Source organism: Nycticebus coucang, chromosome 10 (assembly GCF_027406575.1).
Source record: "Nycticebus coucang isolate mNycCou1 chromosome 10, mNycCou1.pri, whole genome shotgun sequence".
Classification (NCBI taxonomy): Eukaryota; Metazoa; Chordata; class Mammalia; order Primates; family Lorisidae; genus Nycticebus; species Nycticebus coucang.
In genome coordinates, this window is record NC_069789.1 from 1,695,988 (window position 1) to 1,710,458 (window position 14,471).

The following is a 14,471-nucleotide window of genomic DNA, read 5'->3' on the forward strand; positions in this document are numbered from 1 at the left end:
GTATGATGAGTGCTATGCAATCATGCAATTCAACATTTGTCTATATTTTTGCAATAGAAATTTCAGGGGATTTTAGGAAATTTGTGTTTATTTCTGAAACTAAACTATTTTTACAGTAAATTTTAACACAACATTAAAGGAAAAAGAAGGCTGTTAAAAATTTGCTTCGGTCTCAAGTATATCAACTATTAATAATTCAAAAGAGCAAATTGCTGCACCTTCTAAAATAGCACTCATGACAGTTTGCAAAGACTTCTAACCTTCTGTTAAGGATCTCTGTTGTCAAGCTGATAGGTGAATCATTTCACCTATTTCTCCTCTGCACTTGAGTAGAATGATTGAAAGACTTTCGAAAACACTTAAAAAAAAAAAAAAGAAAGAAAAAAAGCCTCATAGACTTTCAGGTAGTGACAAGAGGAAGGACTTAGCTAGAACCAGGTACCACGTCTGACATCCTTCTAAAGACTTGTCAAATCTGTGTGTAATGGAGACATTGTTTCCGCATTATAGGCATAAAATGGTTGTAATTAACTTCTCAAGCCCAACAGCATGGGGAAAGAGATAATTATGGAAGTTTAATTGTTCTTCACAGAGACAGGGTGGGGGCATTCCTAGGAGCCTCCTGTTGTGCTATTGAAACCAAGCAAGCTCGATTAGTACCGATTAGGTCAGGTTTCTCTCCAACCAAATGTTATATTTATGCTCCAAGGAAACTACAAGTGGTAACCTTTCTCAACGAGCAGAACTATGGCAGAGAATTTAGTTTAAAGGTCTTCAAAAGAGAAAGGTGAGTTGAGGTTATTTACCTTGGAGAAGAAAGTTACTCAGACAAGGATTCCAATCTGATTGGACAACAATGGCAACAAATTAGAACGTGTCACTGCTTTTGACAGGTTTGAAACTAAAAGGCCTCTTTTATTTGATTTGTGCCATTAGAGTTGTCAGTGCAACAGAGGGAAGCCCCACAACCTCTATTAACAAAGACACTATGCAAATGCTGTTCTTGTTATTATTATTAACCTGAATATCGGCAGGCTTCAGATGCTTATGCTTTTGAGTTACATATCTTTAAATATTAGTAAAAACTTCCTTTTCCTTCCTTCTTTTAAGTTTAAAGAGGACAGAACGACAGCACAGTTATTTTGCTAATGTATTCAAATGATAATTTAAAAAGAACATGGTACAAAATGATACGAATTGAAGAGAAAGTTGATCATAAGCTGGTTAACATGAGCGCTTCTCATGAAATGCCCAGTCTTCACCATCCGAGAGCCGTGGCGTAAATGCTGTCCACAAATATGGACACTATGTCATACGAGGTTTAACAATTAAGTTCACAAACTCGTCGTAGAAAAAAGTGCTACACCCCTCATTCCCGATGTTGCTACGGTCACCTTCCACGCATTCCCCTGGGAAAGGGGCGCACACACCGGTGCGGAGTCCACCCTTCAAAGCAATTTTGGAACTCTTTTCTGGAAAGACCATCAGAGTTGTCTGGAACACAAAAACCACAGAACGATGCACAATGAATCAAGAGACACCCCCCGCCCCCCAACACGTCAACAGCAACACAGCTGTGAGATCAGGATCCACCAACCTCATGAAAGCTGATGGAATTGTTTGTACAGAGCTGCCAGCATACGGGCCTGGGTCACATTCCCAAACTTAATTGTCAGACCTTGTATGAGGACAGCACTGATGGTCATTCCAGAAGGAAAAGTGCCTGGCCTCGTATCATTTTTTGTTTAATGTACATGAATATTAACTTTTATTTGATTTAAACATTGTTCCATAGGTAATCAAATATCCTTGGGGATCTCATGTTATGCAGACCAGGGTATAATTTCAATACATTTTATTTTCATCTATTGTATGTTTTTATGTAGCTTTATGTTTTCTTTCTTCCTTTTTTCCTTTTCCCCTTCCTTCCTTCCTTTCTTCCTTCTTTTCTCCCTCCCCTCCCCTCCTCTGCCCTTTCTTCCTTTGCTTTGACAGAGTCACTCTGTTGCCCTGGCAGCAACCTCAAACTCCTGGGCTCAAACAATCCTCCTGTCTTAGCCTCCTAAGTAGTTGCGTTTGCAGGTGCCCACCACAACTCCCAGCTAGATGTTTTTCTATTTTTAGTAGACACAGGGTCTTGCTCTTGCTCAGGCTTGTCTGGAACTCCTGAGCGCAGGTGATCCACCTACTTTGGCCTCCCAGACTGCTGGGGTTACAAGCATGAGCCACCATGTCCAGCTCCTCTTCACGTGTTCAGACCCACTTTCATATTTTTTTTACTTCATTTGCTGTTTATTACTTCAGAGTTAGTGACATGAAGTGTGCACTGAAATTACACGTGGCTCCAGTGCACTTCTCCTCTGGGCCATGTCCCTTAACAAGTCTTCTGAGGGTCACGGGCAAAAGGTAAACATGTGCACAGCTGGGGGAGGAGACAGCAGGTCTGTCCCTTTCTCTCTGCATTAGAGGCAGCCGGCATCAGCCACAGTCTCTTCCCCTCCAGGTTCACTGGGGTCTCTCTCTCTCTCGGTGTCCCCACCCCGGGCTCTGGTCTCTCTCTCTCTGGGGTCTCTCTCTCTCGGTGTCCCCACCCCGGGCTCTGGTCTCTCTCTCTCTGGAGTCTCTCTCTCTCGGTGTCCCCACCCCGGGCTCTGGTCTCTCTCTCTCTGGAGTCTCTCTCTCTCGGTCCCCACCCCGGGCTCTGGTCTCTCTCTCTCTGGGGTCTCTCTCTCTCGGTGTCCCCACCCTGGGCTCTGGTCTCTCTCTCTCTGGAGTCTCTCTCTCTCGGTGTCCCCACCCCGGGCTCTGGTCTCTCTCTCTCTGGGGTCTCTCTCTCTCAGTGTCCCCACCCCGGGGTCTGGTCTCTCTCTCTCTGGGGTCTCTCTCTCTCGGTGTCCCCACCCCGGGGTCTGGTCTCTCTCTCTCTGGGGTCTCTCTCTCTCGGTGTCCCCACCCCGGGGTCTGGTCTCTCTCTCTCTGGGGTCTCTCTCTCTCGGTGTCCCCACCCCGGGGTCTGGTCTCTCTCTCTCTGGGGTCTCTCTCTCTCGGTGTCCCCACCCCGGGGTCTGGTCTCTCTCTCTCTGGGGTCTCTCTCTCTCGGTGTCCCCACCCCGGGGTCTGGTCTCTCTCTCTCTGGGGTCTCTCTCTCTCGGTGTCCCCACCCCGGGTTCTGGTCTCTCTCTCTCTGGGGTCTCTCTCTCTCGGTGTCCCCACCCCGGGCTCTGGTCTCTCTCTCTCTGGGGTCTCTCTCTCTCGGTGTCCCCACCCCGGGCTCTGGTCTCTCTCTTTCTGGGGTCTCTCTCTCTCGGTGTCCCCACCCCGGGGTCTGGTCTCTCTCTCTCTGGGGTCTCTCTCTCTCTCTTGGTGTCCCCACCCCGGGCTCTGGTCTCTCTCTCTCTGGGGTCTCTCTCTCTCGGTGTCCCCACCCCGGGCTCTGGTCTCTCTCTTTCTGGGGTCTCTCTCTCTCAGTGTCCCCACCCCGGGCTCTGGTCTCTCTCTCTCTGGGGTCTCTCTCTCTCGGTGTCCCCACCCCGGGCTCTGGTCTCTCTCGGTGTCCCCACCCCGGGCTCTGGTCTCTCTCTCTCTGGGGTCTCTCTCTCTTGGTGTCCCCACCCCGGGCTCTGGTCTCTCTCTCTCTGGGGTCTCTCTCTCTCTCGGTGTCCCCACCCCGGGCTCTGGTCTCTCTCGGTGTCCCCACCCCGGGCTCTGGTTACTCTGTCCTGTTTCTTTTTCCTTCCATCCTTCAGTACGGCAGCTGCTTCTTGCTCCGGCTACTTTCTGTATCTCTTCACTCTCCATTGTTTGCACTTTTAGCATTTCTGGTCATATTTGTACTTAAATCCCTTCCTTACATTTTCTTTATTGAAATATGTGTCATACCTTGGAACCTGACATAGCCACTAAAATTATTTGGTATTGGACAAATAGAGGAACAAGTGCATTATATCAATATCATTGTCTCCAACAAGTTATGCAGAACAAATAAATTATCAAGAATATGTAATAATAAAAATAAATCTGTCAATAATGCCTCTAAGTTTCACCCTAGGCTTACAGTACAGGGACAGAGGATCTTGACTGATAAAGTCCTACTTTCTTCAGTGGTAACTTGAAGGTTGAAAAACTTACAATACAATTTTAGTTCCTAACTGGTTTTTAAATGTAATCTTATTTTACTGTTTTTTGGGACAGAGTCTTACTATGTCACTCTCGGTAGAGTGCTGTGGTGTCACAGCTCACAGCAACCTCATACTCTCTGGCTTAAGTGATTCTCTTGCCTTAGGCTCCCAAGTAGCTGGGACCACAGGTGTCCACCAGAACACCCGGCTATTTTTTGGTTGTAGTAGTTGTGATTGTTTGGCAGGCTCAGGCTGAATTTGTACCTGCCAGCTCCGGTGTATGTGGCTGGCACCTTAGCCGCTGAGCTACAGGCACTGAGCTAATGTTTCACATTTTATTAATAAGTAGTAAAATGTAACCCAAAGTTCATATTCAATTCAGCTAAAATTTCCTGAAACTCCTAAAAGAAAACCAACCCATAATAGCCATTCATTAACCAACATTCATAAGCTTAACTCAAATAGGTAATATTATATTGCATTAAAAAATGTAATAAATTCAGGCTTTTCTGTCATGGACACAATTTCTTGGCCCTGTCTGATGTAAATGTCTAGTGCATTTTTCTTTGTTATGAAATGCAACTTACTGCAAATAGCAGATTTTGGTATTTTGATTTCATGGGATATCTCTCTTAAATAGTAATTTGCAAAAAATGAAACACGTAATACTTCTTTTCAAGGCAGTTTATCATTTAATCTATTCTCTCTCACAGTATTTTCATTTTCTTTACTTTGTGGCAAGAAAAAGTAAGATGAAATATATTCTTTTCCCATATCCGTGTGGCCCAGAAGTGGTTCATATTTAAAGTTTATTCCTTTCACCTTGAATAATCTGACAAGGACAAATGGTTCATATATCAGGAAATACTCTGAACTGGGAGGTGAGGCCCTCACGCTTTGTGTGCGCCGTGTCCTACAGAGGTGACTGTAATGACTCCAATACATCATCTGGAAATGGGGCTGCGGAAACAGGGTGAATCCGCGTCCCAGGAACAAAGGTTATTTATTTCTGCTGTTTTGATAGGAGCTGCTAGAAGCACTTTTCTAATGGTCCTAATGAGTCTCTGAAGATTTTGCTTTTTGTCTTATTTCTTATAGTTCCTAAAAATAGAAGTCGGTATTTGGCAGCAATAGAACTAGATAAATAGATTCAGGAGCATTCAGCAGACCATTCTAAAACATTTATTTTTTTCCCAGGATGGACTGTAGGAGAGTTTAAGCTTATGTTCTATGGCAGTTGATGTAAAACCTCTATAACAGATGTTGAAAGAGTGCCTGGAATATTTTGGCTTTAAAAGCACGGCAGTCTTTACTCATGCCCAGAATCATTCAAGTGTGTTTTAATCCTATTTTCTGATTATGTACTAAATACATCAACTATCGTGATCTCTGGATATCAAATATATGCACTGCTACTTGAGAAAATGTTTTTTTTTTTAATTAAATCATAGCTGTGTACATTAATGCAATCGTAGTGTACAATGTGCTGGTTTTATATACAATTTGAAATATTTTCATCACACTGGTTAACATAGCCTTCATGGCATTTTCTTAGTTATTCTGTTAAAACATGTATACTCTACACTTAGTAAATTTCACACGTACCCTTGTAAGATGCACCGTAGGTGACAAAATGGTTTTGTTTACTATAGGAGTATTACCCTGACGGCATTCATGGCAATTTTACAATTTCTGGATTTTAGAGAAGTACTTTGGCTGCACAATTATTTTCAGAATGCTGCTATTAGCTGGAAATTATGCTTTATATTACTTTTTTTTTTTTTAATTAGGAATGAGGGCCTCAGATTTATGTAAGAATGGGGTAATGCGGATGGGAGGCTTGATAAACAGATGTCAGCAATGCGGCAGCCTGGTGGGTGAGCAGGAGTCCCCGGCCAGTCACTTATCCCCATGGTCTGAGACCAGGACAGACCATCCCAGGAGGAATCAGACTCAGAAAAATGTGCTCAGATCTCTAAATTTGCACACAATTTCAAACAGAGACCATGTAAAGAAGATTTTTGAAAGAACACATTACTAAAATAGTCTTACATTTGTATTTAGTATTGGTTTGCTTTCTATAATAAAGAAAAAAGTATGTGTGTATGCTTTTTTTAACTTAATTTTCATTAACTCATAACTGTACACATTTCTGGGGTATAATGGGATGGTTTGATACACACTGTGGAAAGCTAATTAACACAACCATCTCCTCACTCATTTTTTTTTTTTTTTTGTGGTAAGACATTTAAATAAACCTTGGAGGCTCGAGGACTGTCCTTGAGCCACTTGTCGTTTCATGAGTCCTAGTTCACCTTCTTCAAGGACATATCACAAGTCACACTTCCTTCCTTCTTTCTTTGTTTTTCCCCCCATCCAATCGCTCACCTCTTCCTTTCCTTTTCTTAACTTAGCACCTACCTTCAAATCTTCTGTAGTTTCACTTTCTGTTAAACTGTGCATTGAGATTCCTAGACAAACTGGAATGGCAGTAAGATCGTAAAGGCAATTTTGTAAATGTCCATTGCATCCTTTAAATACTTAAAGGAAAAAAAAAAAGCACTAAATCTCTCATAGTACAAAATGAACAGTGCCTACGATGGGAGAGGGTTGCTTTAGTATTTTTCTCTCTTATTGGTGAGAGTCTACATAGATTTGTTTACTTTTTAACTACATAAAATAGGTTCATGCTTCTCTCTATGAATATTCTACAGGTTTTACTTTGGTTTAGTTTGGCCTGGTCTTGACATAATACTTTAAATGAGATAAATAAAGCTTATTCTCAAAGAACCAAAAGCCAAAACTAAAATCGTTTTGAAATCAGTTGTGAAAAGTACAGACTTTTCCACTTCAAAAATACGGAACTAAGAGACACTATAAGAATTCTTACCTCTGTATGAAATTGCTTATTTTAAAATTTATTTTAGCAGTCGAAGAGAGATGTTCTGATTGACCCTCACCTAAAGTCATTGAAATTTATAAAAATACACATGAAGTGAAAGACAGTTAAACAAGAAAAGGCTATATGGAAAGACGTTAAAAAGGAAGAAAGATTGTCTTAACTCTGAATTAATTAGATGATTAGATCTAGTCTCAAAGAATCAAAAGGACATCTCACTGCAGTTTGAAATTAAAAGGTAGGAGAAAAGTGTTTATCTGCAGAAGATTCAGAAATTTGCATACCTTAAGAAATCTTGAATTTTTACCATGGGCATGTAATTTGAGAATAGTCATCAACAAGGTATTGTATATTTTAAAATACCTAAAAGAATAGAATTGCAATGTTCCCAATACAAAGCAATGATAAATGCTTGGTGTGATGACTCCCCCATTACCCAGATGTGAGTAATACATGTTGTATGCCTGTATCAAAACATCACATGTACTCCAGAAATAAATACAATTATTATGCGCCCATAAGAATGTAAAATAAAAGTAAAAGAGAATAGAAGTTGCATATCGCATGTACTCCAGAAATAAATACAATTATTTATGTGCCCATAAGAATGTAAAATAAAAGTAAAAGAGAATAGAAGTTGCATATGAATTTTTTAAAAAAATTCTTTAAAATTTTATGTATCATTGAAATATATTTCAACTCTTTAAGCTGAATTAATATGAGACCTCTGCTTGTAATAAATCAATTTTATTGCCTCATTTTGGACAGCAGGATCATTTATTTTACTTAACATGGGTAGATTAGTCTCCTGAACTATATTATCTGAAATAAGTTCACTTGCAAAAATAACAATGATTATTATTCTTATTGCTTATTACAATGTACATAGTACGTGACTATTCGTAATTCTTCAATTTAGAGTCAGTTCCATGTAAAATACACGTCCAAATAATCTGTTGCCAGGATTTCAAAACATGTTTGTTTCCAAATGCCAGAAATCTATCAAGTCTGCTGATAAATTGCAATAACAGCATCAATATTTTCCTTTTATTACACATCATTTATAGTCACAATGCTTTCTTCTCATCATCCACCCTTTATAAATAGAGATGGAAGATTTATCCTCAGTGAAAAATCTAAATGATATGATACATTATTGGCTACTTTATCATTTTATAATATAATATCAGATGTATCCTCATTTAAATAACACCATAAGAAATCAATTTAAAGATTAAAGAAATAGGATCTAGTACAGGGATTCTCAACCTCCTAATGCCACAATGTATTTCCATTGTTACAAAGGGGTCGCGACCCACAGGTTGAGAACCGCTGATATAGTATATCTAAATGAATAAATTAAAAAAAAAAAAAGAAAACAGGTTTACATTTAGAGACCAAATGAACATTGTGATGGAGGAGAAACCGATTTTATGGTCCAGATTTTAGGAAGTGGATAATCTGAATAGAAGTGATATATTTAAATATCAGAGAACATATCTTGAAAGAGTTTTACCTTTAATGTGCACAGATATAACACAAATGGCCATATTCTTAGCGTCTATTGTATCATATTTTATTATTTTATTTATTTATTTATTTATTTATTTTTGCAGTTTTTGGCCAGGGCTGGTGCCCTACTCCTTTGAGCCACAGGTGCCGCCCTATATTTTATTCTTTTAAAGCCTTCACTTTCCTACTTTCAGACAGTTCGGTTCGTGAAATAATGACTGCTGTATTTTGCCTCACCGCTCAGCAAGACCATATTCATTTCCATAAATGTAAATATAACCATCGTGGAGATGTTGACTATGGTAGCCAGGAAACTTGCATTGAATGAGGAAGACAAATGAATTGTGGAAGGTGACCCAAGGGTGTAAACCTGGAAGTTATGCCATGAGACAAAGTAATAAGATGACAAGGCTAAGTTTCACATCAGTGTCCTAAGTGACGTTTATTAGGCTACACGATTCTTTCCCAGGGGAAAATGTGAAAGCCCCATTATTTTGGTCACTTAAAATTCACCAGGGAGAATACGTTAGCAAATAATGCAAAATGAAATCCTATATTGTCAGAATCCCACGGAAGAGAGATGACCTAACGGGCCTTTTCCATCATTAATTTTCCTGGTCTATGAACTAGTGATTGTAGCTGCAATTAGCACTGTTTAAAGGAAGGTGCAAGTTCCATAGCACAGCTGGCTTCCCTGGAGCTAGAAAGCCTGGATCCAATTCAAAGTAAAAACAAGAAAAGGGGGACCTGAGCCAAACCAGGACAATAAATACACTTAGAAAAGACCAAAGAAGGAAATTCTAATGTTGTTGGTACCTCTATACATGACTGTTTAGTCCCTTTTATTTTATTTATTTTTTTGTCTACAAAGGAAACTTCAGCAGAGTCCCGGTATTATTCTTTTTCACTCACGAGTCATCTTGCTTCACGGATTCATTCTCCAGTTCAAGAATAACGAGTGTTTGGAGAATTTAAGGCTTGGCTCTCTAGTGAGGCACTTAAAATTTGTCTGTGCCTTCTTTCATCACATTTGCATGTTATTTTATCAAGAAAATTCTAAAGGAGTCAAAAAACACAAATAGATTCCTGGTCACATCTGTAAAACAAGAGGCCCAGATCAATGAAATGCTGAATGTCCAACACCCGGAGCAGCTGTCCCTGGGATGATTTTTTTAATTTATTACTTTTCTTCAGATATCTATGAATGATTTATTTTCTTTTTTATGGGGTTAAAAATAAGTAGTTCTTTCCTTTGACGTTAGTTCTCAACAACAACTTTAAAAATAGGAATGAGGAGAAGAATTGACTGTCATACTTTTGGGAAGTAAACATTTCAAAAGGGCAAAAAAAACACTAATTTGCAGGGCGGCGCCTGTGGCTCAAGGAGTAGGGCGCTGGGCCCATACACTGAAGGTGGCAGGTTCAAACCCAGCCTGCCAAAAAAATGCAAAAAAAAAAAGAAAAAAACCCCACCAATTTGCAAATGAGGTTTCGCAGGAAAAGTAAAACTATCATCAGTAACTGTGATCATCAAAGTTTCAGCTGTTTGTGGGAAGGAAGAATAAGTATAGCTGATTTAGATGATTGCACTGTTAGTAAAAAATAAATATATAGATAGATAAATAAATAAAATAGATTGACCATAGGTTTTCCTAATTATTCAAATAAAAAAATGTTTTTAATTTCCGATGAATATAAGTGTTACTGGATGAAGGGGGTCTGGACCCTGTCACTGTCAGCCAATATACAGAGACTGGGATAGGCCCACCAACCTTTGTCAGGAGACCAGTAATTCTGGAGAACCGTGAGAGTAGCCTCTCAATTCTGTTCTTCCATTTCTAAAATCACAGTTTTATGTGTTCAGTTTACAGCAAAGACCACATTAACTCTTACTTTAAATAACCAACAGGACAACTTAGTGACAATCTATTACAAACATTGCTAATTTAAATGTCAATTTCCAAAAGTACTCAAGATGGACATCTTTAGGGCTGGAGGTAAACTTACTAAACCATAAGAATAGGGTTCAGGAGGTGAAGGCCACTTGGGGCCCAAAAAGGACCCGACCAGCTGTGCCTTCTCTGCCCCAGCCTGACAGACTCCCTCCGCTTCTCACTACCCGGCTTTCTGAGGGCTCAGGTGATTGGGGTACATTGTTTGCATTTGTTAGGTAAGATTTGAGTTGTGGTTGAGTCCTTCACCCAGGAGGTGCCCTATCCCCTACTTTATAACTGTTAGGGGAGCTTCCTGAAACCCTTCTCTCTTCCCCTGCCCCCTCCTCAAATTTACTTGTGTTTTTCTGTCCTGCGGGCCTGTACTTGGTCATCTTTGTTTCAAATTAGTATTGAGAAACCTTTTGTGAAAAAGTCAATCCATGTGACCAATTTCTGTGTTTTCTTACTTTAAGAAATTGCCCCAGCCATCCAGGCTTCAGCAGCCTGTGCCCCACGTCAGCAGCCGTCAACACCAGGGCACGACCCATCACCAGCAAAGCGTTACAATGTGCTCAAGTTTCAGACGACAATTAGCAATTTTTATCCATGAGGTATTTTTTTTTCCTTTTTTTTTTTTTTTATTGTTGGGGATTCATTGAGGGTACAATAAGCTAGGTTATACTGATTGTAATTGTTAGGTAAAGTCCCTCTTGCAATCATGTCTTGCCCCCATAAAGTGTGACACACACCAAGGCCCCACCTCCCTCCCTCCGTCCCTCTTTCTGCTTCCCCCCCATAACCTTAATTGTCATTAATTGTCCTCATATCAAAATTGAGTACATAGGATTCATGCTTCTCCATTCTTGTGACGTTTTACTAAGAATAATGTCTTCCACTTCCATCCAGGTTAATACGAAGGATGTAAAGTCTCCATTTTTTTTAATAGCTGAATAGTATTCCATGGTGTACATATACCACAGCTTGTTAATCCATTCCTGGGTTGGTGGGCATTTAGGCTGTTTCCACATTTTGGCGATTGTAAATTGAGCTGCAATAAACAGTCTAGTACAAGTGTCCTTATGATAAAAGGATTTTTAATTAAAGTACACACACTATTTGTTGGACATGATGCTATTGTACGCCTAATAAAGTTTGTTTTAGTATAAGCATGACTTTTATATTCACTGGGCGACGGAAAGAATGATCTGAGTCACTTTACGGCCATAGTAGCTTCATACTTGCCGTGACGGAACCCAAACTCCACTCACTGGTCATAGAGAGCCATAAAACTTCTTGTTTGTTTGTTCATTTACTTGTTTAGCCAGGAACAACTGTGGTAAAATATGTAAACTACACAGATTATTTTGATGGACAGACTGAAAGAGGTTGCTGAAAGCCTGGAAGTTGGTCAAAATGCTCATGCAATGATGTGAACAGAAAGATGAACATTTTTCTTTGCCAAATCTTTTTTCGAACTGAATTTCTCCCTCACCAGCGCAACCCCTCCAAAAAAAAAAAAAAAAAAATCAGAAAAGATTTTCAGATCTTAATAAGTGTGAGTCTTTTTACATTATAACACAGAGGGAGCTCCAATGTAATTAAGTTGAAAGAGATAAGAGTTTATCCAGCTCACTCGAGGTGGGACTGCTCAGCGAGCCTGCAGGTCTCGGTACAGGTCACAGTGATTTGAATGTTGAAAGGGAGCAGTGGATGCAGAAAGAAACCGCCATGTAATCTCAGATACTAAGGACTGGCCTGAGGAATCAGAGCTGCTCTGTGAACTTATTTAACAGGGAGCTGGTGTAGCCACCTGCCCCTGTCACGTGGGAGAACCCTCCAGGCAAAGTCCCCAAAGCCACAGGGAGCAGGGGGCTGAAAACAGCATCATTCTCTCCCCAAAAGGAGCGCTCCCCCCAAATAAAATTCTTCTGACGGAAGAATCGTGTGTTTTTCTATGGTTACTTTTAGAAATCGATTTCTCCGTGGCATTTTCTGTGATGGCAGGAACAGGGGCTAACAGCAGCATGAGCCCTCACTGGTCAGAGATCACACAGCTGTGGCACTTTTAATGGAACATCTTTTAATCATTTCTGAAACAACCTCTTTTACTGAGTACTACCTAGGTATAAACATTTCTTTTTTTTACCAGTTGCTCTACACATTGATGATTTATTTCAAACTTTTCAGCTCACCTTTCTTAGAAATGCTGGAGCTCTCCTGACGCTAATTACAACAGAATCAACTTTACTTTGGGGGAAGCTTAGACCTTACCATGGGAGGTGTTTTCACGCATTTGATGTTTCTGCAGAAATGGTTTCTCTTGTTTATTATCCAGCAAGCTCCAGAGCGTTTAATGCTACAGTTGTTTTATGTAGCCTATCTCTGTATATCCAGGGGTGAACATATGTTATCTTAAAAGCTTCTCTGTAATCTTTTAAGATTCTCATTCACCGTAGTGACCTTATATTCTACGGTCATCAGAGAACACAGAAAAGATAAGACATAATAACCCTTACAAATTTCTCAGAGTCTACACATAAATGTCCCTTTGTTTACAAGTCATCTTTCTCTCCTGTGATCATGTTCGTTAGAAGATATGGCTTTCTGTGTGTGTGTGTGGAGGGGAGTGAATATTGCAAGGTCAGTAGAGCTAAAAGTGAGGAGGATGAAGGGACTTTCCAAGGATAAATATTTCCAAAACCTGGGACAAAGTTGACACCTCATAGGTTTCCTACTAATATTCCTCACCCTTCTCTCTTGATGCATGAATTTTACAGTATTAAAGACAAGTGAACTTAGAACAAGACTATTAAAGATTGTGCAGGAGATAGGTATTTCTTAAATCAAGTTTGTATATTGATCTAGGACATTTCCATTTGGAGTGGATTCCATTGGAGCACAATGCCTTTCTTCCTTGTAATCTTAGGCTCTCAGAGGAACGTAAGATCTCACAAGCGAGGTAGCCATGGAAATCTTTATCTTCATTAAGTAATTTTCACTTATTCAGGGACCTGATTACTATAAGTAGGACTAATGCAATCCTTACTCTGCAAAGCATTAATTGATTTTTGACCTTTTTATAGCTAAATAAAATGACCATTGGGTATTAGGTAACTCCGTTAAGGTCACAGTTGTCTTTTACTGACTCATAAAAATTTTATAAGACATTTTTTCTGAAAGTACTTCATGTATTTGCTTTATACTATCTGTTTTGGGGACACTCTCTCTACTTCTCCTGCAAGGACCTTGGACAAGTGTGAGCCTTTTTCCATTATAACACAGATGAGTTCAATGTAATTAAGCTTCAAGAGATAAAAGGAAGTTTATCTATCTTGTTTACCATAAAACAAACAGCACAGTAACCTTGGGTGAATCAGAAAGCCCAGCAGCAGGCAGAATGCTGATAGAACAGTGGATGCAGAAACCACCATGTCATCGAAGGTCCCAAGTACAGAATTACAGGTCATGAAACATGGTTGAATCTGATTGATTCTGGAAGCACAGGGTGAACCCGGGAAAGCCCTGAGCAAATCTCCACCCCTGGCACCATCAGCATCAGCATGAAGGGCAGCAGCTGTCATAACCGTGGGTCTTGGTCATCATGTTGACCCGGCAGTGAAGAAGGGATTCGGGGCCACTCACCATAGGTCTCCCTCAATCTCAGAAAACTGAGCCAGGTGCCCCAGGAAGAAGTGAGGTGCAGAGGAAGCCACAGCTCCTTTCGACCTCAAATGCACAACATCGTCTAGCAGGGTCCCCTGTAAGAAGTATTTGAGACGGACATGGCAGAGAAGCAGAAGGGAAGGCATCCAAGTGCAGCAGGCTGCTGTAAAGAAGACAAACCAGGAAGTGGCGCTGTGGCAGAGCAGGTGGAAGCGCAGCGGAGTTCAGGTCGCTGATGGGAACAGGGGAGTTCAGGTCGCTGATGGGAACAGGGGAGTTCAGGTCGCTGATGGGAACGGGGGAGTTCAGGTCGCTGATGGGAACAGGGGAGTTCAGGTCGCTGAT